The sequence below is a fragment of the Drosophila biarmipes genome, chromosome 3R (genome assembly GCF_025231255.1).
Source record: "Drosophila biarmipes strain raj3 chromosome 3R, RU_DBia_V1.1, whole genome shotgun sequence".
Lineage (NCBI taxonomy): Eukaryota > Metazoa > Arthropoda > Insecta > Diptera > Drosophilidae > Drosophila > Drosophila biarmipes.
The window spans coordinates 2,370,685-2,379,804 of record NC_066616.1 but is presented as its reverse complement, the minus strand read 5'-3'; the positions used below and the strand labels follow the sequence as shown (position 1 = coordinate 2,379,804).

Here is a 9,120-nt window from a genome sequence, read left to right as displayed (position 1 = left end):
AAAATTTCAATTAACGATTATAAGAATATTTGACAGATTTGTAATACCATTCATTTATCATCATATTTGTTAATGCATCATTAAAATATATATATGATGACAAAATTTTAAGTAAATCTAAGAAAAATTGACGACGTGAGTAATTTATACCAGACGAATTTTTGTTTTATACTGAATTTTTTTTATGTTTAAAACTTTAAGGCGTTTTTCCCACAACCCACGTTTTGAAAGTCAGTGCCCCTCATAATTCCAAAACTTCTGCCCCGATCCTTTTGAAATTTAAAACACTATTTCTGTACATATTTTACAAGATGATGTTAATCAGCTCAATATAAGAAACAATAATTATTAGGGAGCTATATGATATATGGTTAGTGCAATAAAAAAAGATATTTGAAACTGAGAGACTAGTTTTGGTAGAGACGGACGGAAAGACAAACAGACGGACGTGGCAAGATCGACTCGTCTATATATACTTAGTTGGGTCGGAAACGACTTCTTTACTGCTTTGCAAACTTCTGACTGAAATCATAATAGCCCCCTGCAAGGGTAAACAAGTTTTGCGTTATTTAAATTGAATTGGTGTACAAAACTCTAGTAATTTATTTGGTCGGATTATTTGACTTTACCCGCATTTTTCAGGGGAGACATGTCGTGAAAGGGATAGGAAAATTTTACTTTTGTGCATTCTCCCCGAGAAAGAGCTCGGCTTTCATTTGGCTCTGTCCGAGTCTCTGGCTGCTCTGCCGACGTCACAGTCGACTTCGTGCATATGGAGCGCTTAAGCTGAATTGTGGATCTGCAGGGTAGATAATTGACTCATTAAAATCAGCGGTCGGCAGCACCCTATTAAGTAAGCATAGGGAATTGTTCTGCCCATCCGCTGCTCGCTCACGTATAACATAAACTTTGGCATGGGTCTTCTCTGCTGCGGCAGGGGCTCAGCGCCTCAGAGCGATAGAAATCAATGTCACTTGCTGTTCAGCCGTCGACAGAGAAAAATCCATCGATCTACCTTTTGATGTACACTAAAAGAATTTTAATGTGATGAAAATTGGAAAAGGCAATATATCTTTATAGAAAATAATGATCGGGACGCGGAATGCTTAATATGTTATTTCTATTTTTTCCGTTTCCCATTTGTTTTTAAAGTTGTTGTCCTTTATGGTTTTTAGATTTTTAATTTCGTTTTTTATATATTTTATAGAAAAAAATATGTCATTACTATTTTAATTTTTTATTTTTTTTTATATTTTTGGGTTTTATAGTTTTATGACCTAAAGTATTAATTTGTTTCTTATACCCTTGCAGATGGTATAATGATTTCAGTCAAAAGTTTGCGACGCAGTGTAGGAAACATTTCCGACCCACTAAAATATATATATTCTTGATCAGCGTGACTAGACGAGTCGATCTAGCCATGTCCTTCTGTCCGTCCGTTCTACGCAAACTATTCTCTCAGTTTTAGAGGTATCGGGCTGAAACTTCTATTGCAGATAGTATATAAGTCGGAACCAGCCGAATCGAATAACTACATCTTATAGCTCCCGTTGAAACTATCGGGGAAAAAATTTAAAAAAATATATCTTCGGTGTTTTTTAACACCTTAACCTTCTAAGCTTGGAAATAACATTTTTTAATTAGTTCTGAATTTCGAATGAAATTTTATCAAAATCGGGCGACTATATCATATTGCTGTGATAGAAACGACCGGAAAATTGGTGGAAAAATAACATGAAACAAATTATAGCTTTGGTGCTTTTTGACATTTAATCTTCAAAGCTTAGAAATACAATTTTCTTATAAGTTCTGAATTTTGAACTAAATTTTATTAAAATCGGACGCTTACATCATATTGCTGTCATAGGAACGATCGGATAATTGGTGGGAAAATAATATAAAAAAATGTAAGCTGTGGGGCTTTTTGACATATTATCTTATAATATTGGGAATATAATATTTTTGTGTTTTTAAGAATTTTGAATTTAATTTAAAAAAAATCGGATTACTCTAACAAATAGATTTCAAAAAAATAGTCTAAAAAAATTAAATAAATAATAAACACTGAAGCCAGGCACAATCCTTAAAAATTTTACATGGTGTTACTAAAGTTGATTATTTATAAGGGTATAAAAACTTTGGCTTGCCGAAGTTAACTTCCTTTTTTGTTTTAATTATTGTTTCTAAGTTTATTGTAAACTTTAAAATTAACAAATAACAATTATCGATTAAATATGGGATCGAGAATAATAAGTTTCTTTTTTACTTTTATATGATATGTATATTATTACGTGTGTGTATGTACACATGTTTCCAATTCGTTAAACAAAATTAAAAAACAAATTTATTTGCATATAATACTCGTTTTTTAATTATTAGCAATCTGTACAAAGTAGGTTTGCACAATGTAAATACAAATGTATGAGTATGCAGATCACAGATCATTCACTTGGATCACATTTCTTAAGAAATTTAAGATCAGATAATTCTGGAATTTTTTGTAAAACACGTTTAAAAACTGTTTCCTTTTAAAAATTGTTTTTTTTTTCTCTATTTAATTTATTTATTTACAATATGTTCCTTTTATCACAAATCACTGTGGACGGCAGTCCACGTAGGGACGACGCGTTCCAGGAAGAAGTGGGAAGGCGACTACGATATATACACGTAGAAATGAAAATTTACAATATTCGTTCGACTTTTTCGGGTGATACATTAAAAGTTATTTTAATGTCCTGAAAATTATAGACAATGTTAAACAGCTTAATGGCAAGTTAGCTAGTAGCTATTTTGTCGAGAAAACAGCTATAAATAGCTACATTTTGTTCACGCATATCTTGTGATGTACTGAAGCTACAGGCTTGCGCTTTACGTCGTTAGAAAGATATTCCAATATACTATGAACCTCCTTTAAAATATTTATACCACCGTTTAAAAATTAAGAAATCAAATTTTTTTTTTATTTATATATTTTAAGCCTTTTTCTTAATTTTTCAAAAACGGCTCTAAGGACTTTAAATAAAAGGTGTATTTAAGGTGTATAGCCCTTGAGATTTCTCAACTTTTGGTATAAGAGACTTTTTTAAAAAATAATAAACAAATTTATCAGTTCACTGCCTGAGCATTGACCTTTTTTTGTGAGTATCAAAACTCTATTTGAAGGTCCTGGAAGTTAAAGATGATGTTAAAGAGCTTAAAGAAACTATGATTCTATCACTTTTAAAAAACTAGCTAGTTTGGGGAGAATACAGCAATAAGTAGCTAAGTTTAGTATACCCCTAACTTATGAAAAAATAAAGCTACAGGTGCTATATGTTATTAGGAAGGTATTTTGAAATGCTTTGTAAACCATTCTAAAATCATTTGTTTTTAAAAGTTACTCTGATAATGTCGGGTAAAATAAATTGTTGTAAAAAGTTGCCATTTAAAGTTATTAAACTAGTTCAGAACATCTTACACTTTCTCAGCTTTGATTTTTTTTGTGCGCATCGATACTATATTATAGGGTCTTGAAATCATTTGAATTCTTTTAAACAGTTCCGCATAAAAACTTGAATTCTATTTTGGGAAAGTATATGGATTATATGATTTATGTTTAAAACAAAAACTTCTGATACTTCTACTAAATAAAAATGCTTTCTACATTTTTTACATTCGGCACGTCGCTGCTATTGATAATGCCTTTTACTACCCTGTCAAATTTCCAGGAGGGCTGTGAAGCTCCCGTAACTTTATGCCAAAATTTAAGTCCCTCAAAACTTTCGCAATGGATACTATTGCAGATAAATGGTTCCATAGGAATGTACGAATCTTTATAGAATGATCTTTTAAAGTTTTCGTCTACACTGAGGTTTTAAAATAATTAAGTTGATTTACAGAATTATACTAAGACAGATTTTGTGGAATACGTCTAAGTGTTAATTCTAGATTAACACTTAAAAAAAACGGTCAATTTCTCTAACTGAGGAAGTCTTTGGCGGCCTAACCGGCAATAAGTCCGTTACTCCCATTTTTCACTTAGCTTCTTCAATCTGTTGCTGTTTAAAGCCACATATCCAATCTAAATTGACATGGTGGCCAACTTTAAAATGCTGCGTACAAATACTGCTCTAACTCTTCATGTTTGGTCTGTAAACGAATCCCTTTAATCATTACTCTTTCAAAGCACATGCATTTTTTAATTTTGTAAAAGCTATATTAAGTATCGGAGGAATCCAAAAAAAAACTAACTAAAAAACTCATTACATAAATATAAAGGCAAGTTCCCATTTTAATTTTCTATCGTATATGTTTGCCAATAAGTAAATATAACGGTATTTGTATTATTTTCACATAAATCCGACCGTTCCTATGGTTTCTATATGATATACCGACTTTTTAAAAATGTTCATTTTTTCATTTCATTTGAAATTTTGAAATACTACAAAAAAGTACAAGATTATATCAAAATCAATCGTTAGCTATTGAGATGACAAGTACATACATTTTTTCTATCATAAAAACTGTAGACGGTACACATTTTTGCGGATTTTTGTGGGCGTTAGAGTGAACGTGGCACCCCTCTGAAACAACCTTGCTAAGCGTTTATACGGACGGACGGATAGACGGACATGGCTTGATTGACTCGGCTAGTTATCCTGATCAAAAATATATATACTTTATGGGGTCGGAAACGCTTCCTTTTACCTATTACATACTTTCTGACGATTTAAGTATACTAAAAGGGTATACTTTACGAGTTACGGGTATAAAAATGTGAAACTACAATCAAATTTTGTTATAATATGCAATTGAAATTGCATTCTTATTTTTAAAAATACATATAAAAGCTTAAAAAGTATGTTCACGGCTTTCCCTCACACCTTATCCCTAAATGAAAACGATTATTAACTACCAGCAGTCGGAAATCCAACACTATCGTTTAAAAAAAGTCAATTGTAAAATTCAACAAGAGAGAAGGCTATCGTCGACTATGCTAGGCTATGTCTCGATTATATATAATAGTCAGCTTATAAATAAACAAAGAAATAGGTCGAGTGCCTCGACTATGAGATACCCATTACTCAGCTTAAAAGAGCCAAAGGGAAATGTAGATATAAAAGCAGCAAAGCGAGAATGTAAAACGCCACCTACCGGCTATTTCAGTATATGCTTTATAGGCGGCGACAGATTTAAGCTTTTGTGGACGTCAAAGTGGGCGTGGCAACTTTTTTATCGATATCAATCGATAAGTATTGATGAGACAAATAAATTTCAGTTAACATTTTTCTTTTTTATCCTAAAAATTTTAGGAGCTACAGATTTTTGCGGATTGTAGGCGAAACACCCCGCAGAAACAAACTTGCGCTGCGCAGAAAGCCCAGGAATCTACATGTCAAGTCTGAATCTTCTATCTCTTATAGTTTCTGAGATCTCAGCGTTCTTACGGACAGACGGACATGGCTTGATCGTCTGGGCTAGTGATCCTGATAAAAAATATATATATCCTTTATAGGGTCGAAAGCGCTGTAGCTGGTAGAAGTAAGCGTTTCCGCTGAATCTACTCTACGAGTAACGGGTAAAAAAATAAGGGCTCAATAAAATAATTGCAGTTCCTTTTGGGGAAAGCACAAAAAACCAAAACATGTACCTCTACAGTGGTTTAGAGATTATAAATGTTTCAAATTTTGCTTGTGTAGCAAGTTTAAAGGCAATTCCTTCCTTTTATTTTAAATCGAGTATTTACACCATTTCAATGCTTGCACAAAACACACTTTTATTCAATGCACTGCCAGCGTAAATCGATCTGAACTGGCCATTGTAATAATTTTTATTTACTTTATAACGTCACTTTTTAAACAGTGTGTTGTATGTCAAGAGAAGAAGAATTTTAAGGGCAATACTTAATAAGTGGAAATATTAAATATAAATCGTTAGATTCGTTTAAAAAAAAAAAGTAAAAATACTACAGTTATTGTGCCTATTACTTGCTGATCAAATAATGGCAGTACATTTTCGTTTCTTCGCCTTCGCGCACTCTCCTGGTGCGCTTTGACACTACGTCCACTTGTTGTTAGTTGCGGCAAACGTCGTGTTCTCTATACTCATTACTCATAACTCGGGTATACTGTTTTGAAGGAGGAGTTTGTAACGAGAAACAAAATTATAAAATATTTAATTATACTGTGTGTATTATGGGTGTGTCCATATAAGTGTCTAAGAATTGTATGGGCGAGAAATTAATATTTAAAGGATTGTAAAAAATACTTTCAAACTAACTTTTTATCTAAAATTGATTGATTGACCCTTCCTTTAAACGCGAACGAAAAATTCTGTATTACAAAATTTTAGCCCCCTCTTTTTTTTATATATATATAAGATTTTACTGTAAATGATTTGTCAGCTATGATATTTTGGTATAATCTCTGAAATATATGTATAATCTCTGAAATAATAAATGGAAATTGGAATTTACCATATAACGTCTAGTGATGATGACAGATTTAATTAAAAGGGGAAAACACAGGACGCAATGGTTGTTTATTGTTTGAGCTAATTTTGTTGTCAAATTATTATTTTTATTAATTTTTTATGTATTAATTATTATTAATTAATTGCAAGACAAATTTTACATTTTAATTAGGATTTAACAAGAAAGGATGTTAGCTTCGACAAATCCGAAGTTTGTATGCCCTTGCAGTTATAAGAAATAATCAACGTTAATTAAATTCAAGGATTGCTGCTTGCTTCAGTGATATTAAAACAAATTATTTTTTAATTATTTCAAAATGTCGTCCGATTTTTATCAAATTGAATTCAAAATTCTTATAAATAAAAAAATGTTATTCCCAATATTTTAAGATAATATGTCAAAAAACAACAAGGATATAATTTGATTTGCATATTATTTTTCCACCAATTTTCCGATCGTTTCTATGACATCTATATGTTATAGTCTTCTAATTTTGACAAACTTCAATACAAAACTCTGAACTAATAAAAAGGCGTTATTCCAGGCGTAGGATATTAGGTGTTCAAAAAACACCAAAAGTATATTTTTGTCATATTATTTTCTTACCAAATTTCTGATCGTACGTATGGCAGCTATATGATATAGTCGTCTGATTTAAAAAAAAATGTTATTTTAAAGAAGCAGGTTATATGTTAAGAAAACACATATGTAAGATATAATAAAAACAATTTTTCCGTTTATTCCTATGGGAGCTATAAGATATGTACCTGCAATAGAAAGAAGACTGGTCTAGTGATGCTGATCAAGAATATATATACTTTATGGGGTCGAAAACGTCGAAAAGAAGTTTATTTATTTAAAAATTTGTTACTATAGTAACGGGTATCTGGTAGGCGAAGCCTACGAATTTTTAGTTTTTTCTTGTTTACTTCATTTAAAAGTAGTCTCGATTCAACTGTTCACTTGCAAGGTATAAGTACCTGTCAGCGGATAAACTTGAGTTTTCAGGTATGTGTGTATGTATTTAATATGGGCAAAACGAGTATAACGTCATTTGCTTTCAAAGTCATGTGTCCCCTATAATATAATCACAGCGAATGCTTATAGAAGGTGAATATAAAACGCAAATGTTTGGCTACATTTCTAAGGTATTGTTTGTTATTTAACGAGCATGGCAGGCTTTCCTGGAGAAAAGTGCCCCCAGCGAATTTCAAAAACATTATATCATTAGTAGATATTTAAACCAATTTTCAAACCTACTTTAAAATATAAAATCAATAGAAATGGAGAACCAAAAATAGAAAAAATAAATCGCTCCCAGAAGCCTTCAAAAATGTTTTACCATTTTCATGATTTGGTAATAATAAAAAATTTGTACAGCTGTTGTGCCTAAAAAACGTTGAGAAAATAAAAAAGAATTATTGAAAGGTTAATTTCATAGTTGTCAAGAAAAGAAAAAATAGTATATACGACTGATTTTATACCGGTTCCTCGTAGAGTAAAATGGTATACTAGATTCGTATAAAAAAAAAATATACATAATCTTGATCAAGATCTGCCCACAATCACAACTGTTCTGATCGTATTTTCGGCAAGCCGAAGTTTGTATACCCTTGCAGTTATAGGAAATAATTCAGTTTAGTATCACCATTTTTAAGGATTGTTGCTGACTTCAGTAATATTAAAAAAAAATGATTTCATTCTTTTTTAGAACATTTTTTTGACATCTATTTGTTAGCGTAGTCCAATTTTTATTAAATTCAAAATTTATAAAAATTAAAAAACTTTTCTCCAAGCTTATATGTAAAAAAACACGAATAATATAATTTTTTTCATATTTTTTGACTAATTTTGCGATCGTTTCTATGGCATCTATATGATATAGTCGTAAGATTATTATTAAATTTAATTCGAAGTTCAAAACCAAATGAAAAAAGTTATTTCCAAGCGTAGGAGGTCATATGTCAAAAAGCACCAAAGCTATAATTTGTTTCATAATAATTTCCCATCAATTTTACGATCGTTCCTATGACAGCTTTATTATATAGTCGCCCGATTTTGATAAAATTTAATTCGAAATTCAAAACCAAAGCAAAAATATAATGTTGTTTGTATTATTTTACCACTAATTGTTCGATCGTTCCTATGGCAGCTGTATGATATAGTCGTCCAAATTCGATAAAATTTAATTCGAAATTCAGAACTAACTTAAAAATTTTATTTCCAATCTTAGAAGGTTATATGAAGAAGACTTTTGGGAATGTTTCAGCCCGATAGCTTAAAAACTGAGAGACTAGTTTGCGTAGAAACGGACGGACAGACAGCCAGACGGACAGACGGACACGGCTAGATCGACTCGTCTTGTGTCGCTGATCAAGAATTTATATACTTTATGGGGTAGGAAACGTCTCCTTCATTGCGTTGCAAACTTCTGAGTATGAGTATTCTATTGTCAATTTGGGCGAGTTCGCGAGGAAGATACATAAAACAAATAGAAAAGGGACACAATTGAAAATAAAAGGCACTACTAAAAATGATGGGATAGAAATTGAAGTGCAATTACAAATGATAAAGGTTGTTATAAATATTACATAGAACGCGAAAGAGCTCTTGCAACAAAAATTTTTAGTACATTGTGGCTAATTTAGAGGATAATAAATTCGTGTTAG

At 31.3% G+C, this 9,120-nt stretch overlaps 1 protein-coding gene across 12 annotated transcripts in view; it reads left to right on the top strand.

Moving 5' to 3' along the window:
• Positions 1-7,389: 7,389 nt before the first annotated feature.
• The window catches only part of LOC108025560 (uncharacterized), a 251,521-nt gene continuing 249,790 nt past the window's right edge, over positions 7,390-9,120 (top strand). For 3 of the 12 annotated variants that reach the window (XM_050889403.1, XM_044092746.2, XM_044092741.2), the window contains exon 1: positions 7,414-7,459. The gene's annotated coding sequence lies outside the window, so the exon portion shown is untranslated. Of the gene's footprint in view, positions 7,460-9,120 lie in introns of all 12 variants that reach the window. The other 9 variants (XM_050889405.1, XM_050889406.1, XM_044092738.2 and 6 more) reach the window with 8 other exon arrangements.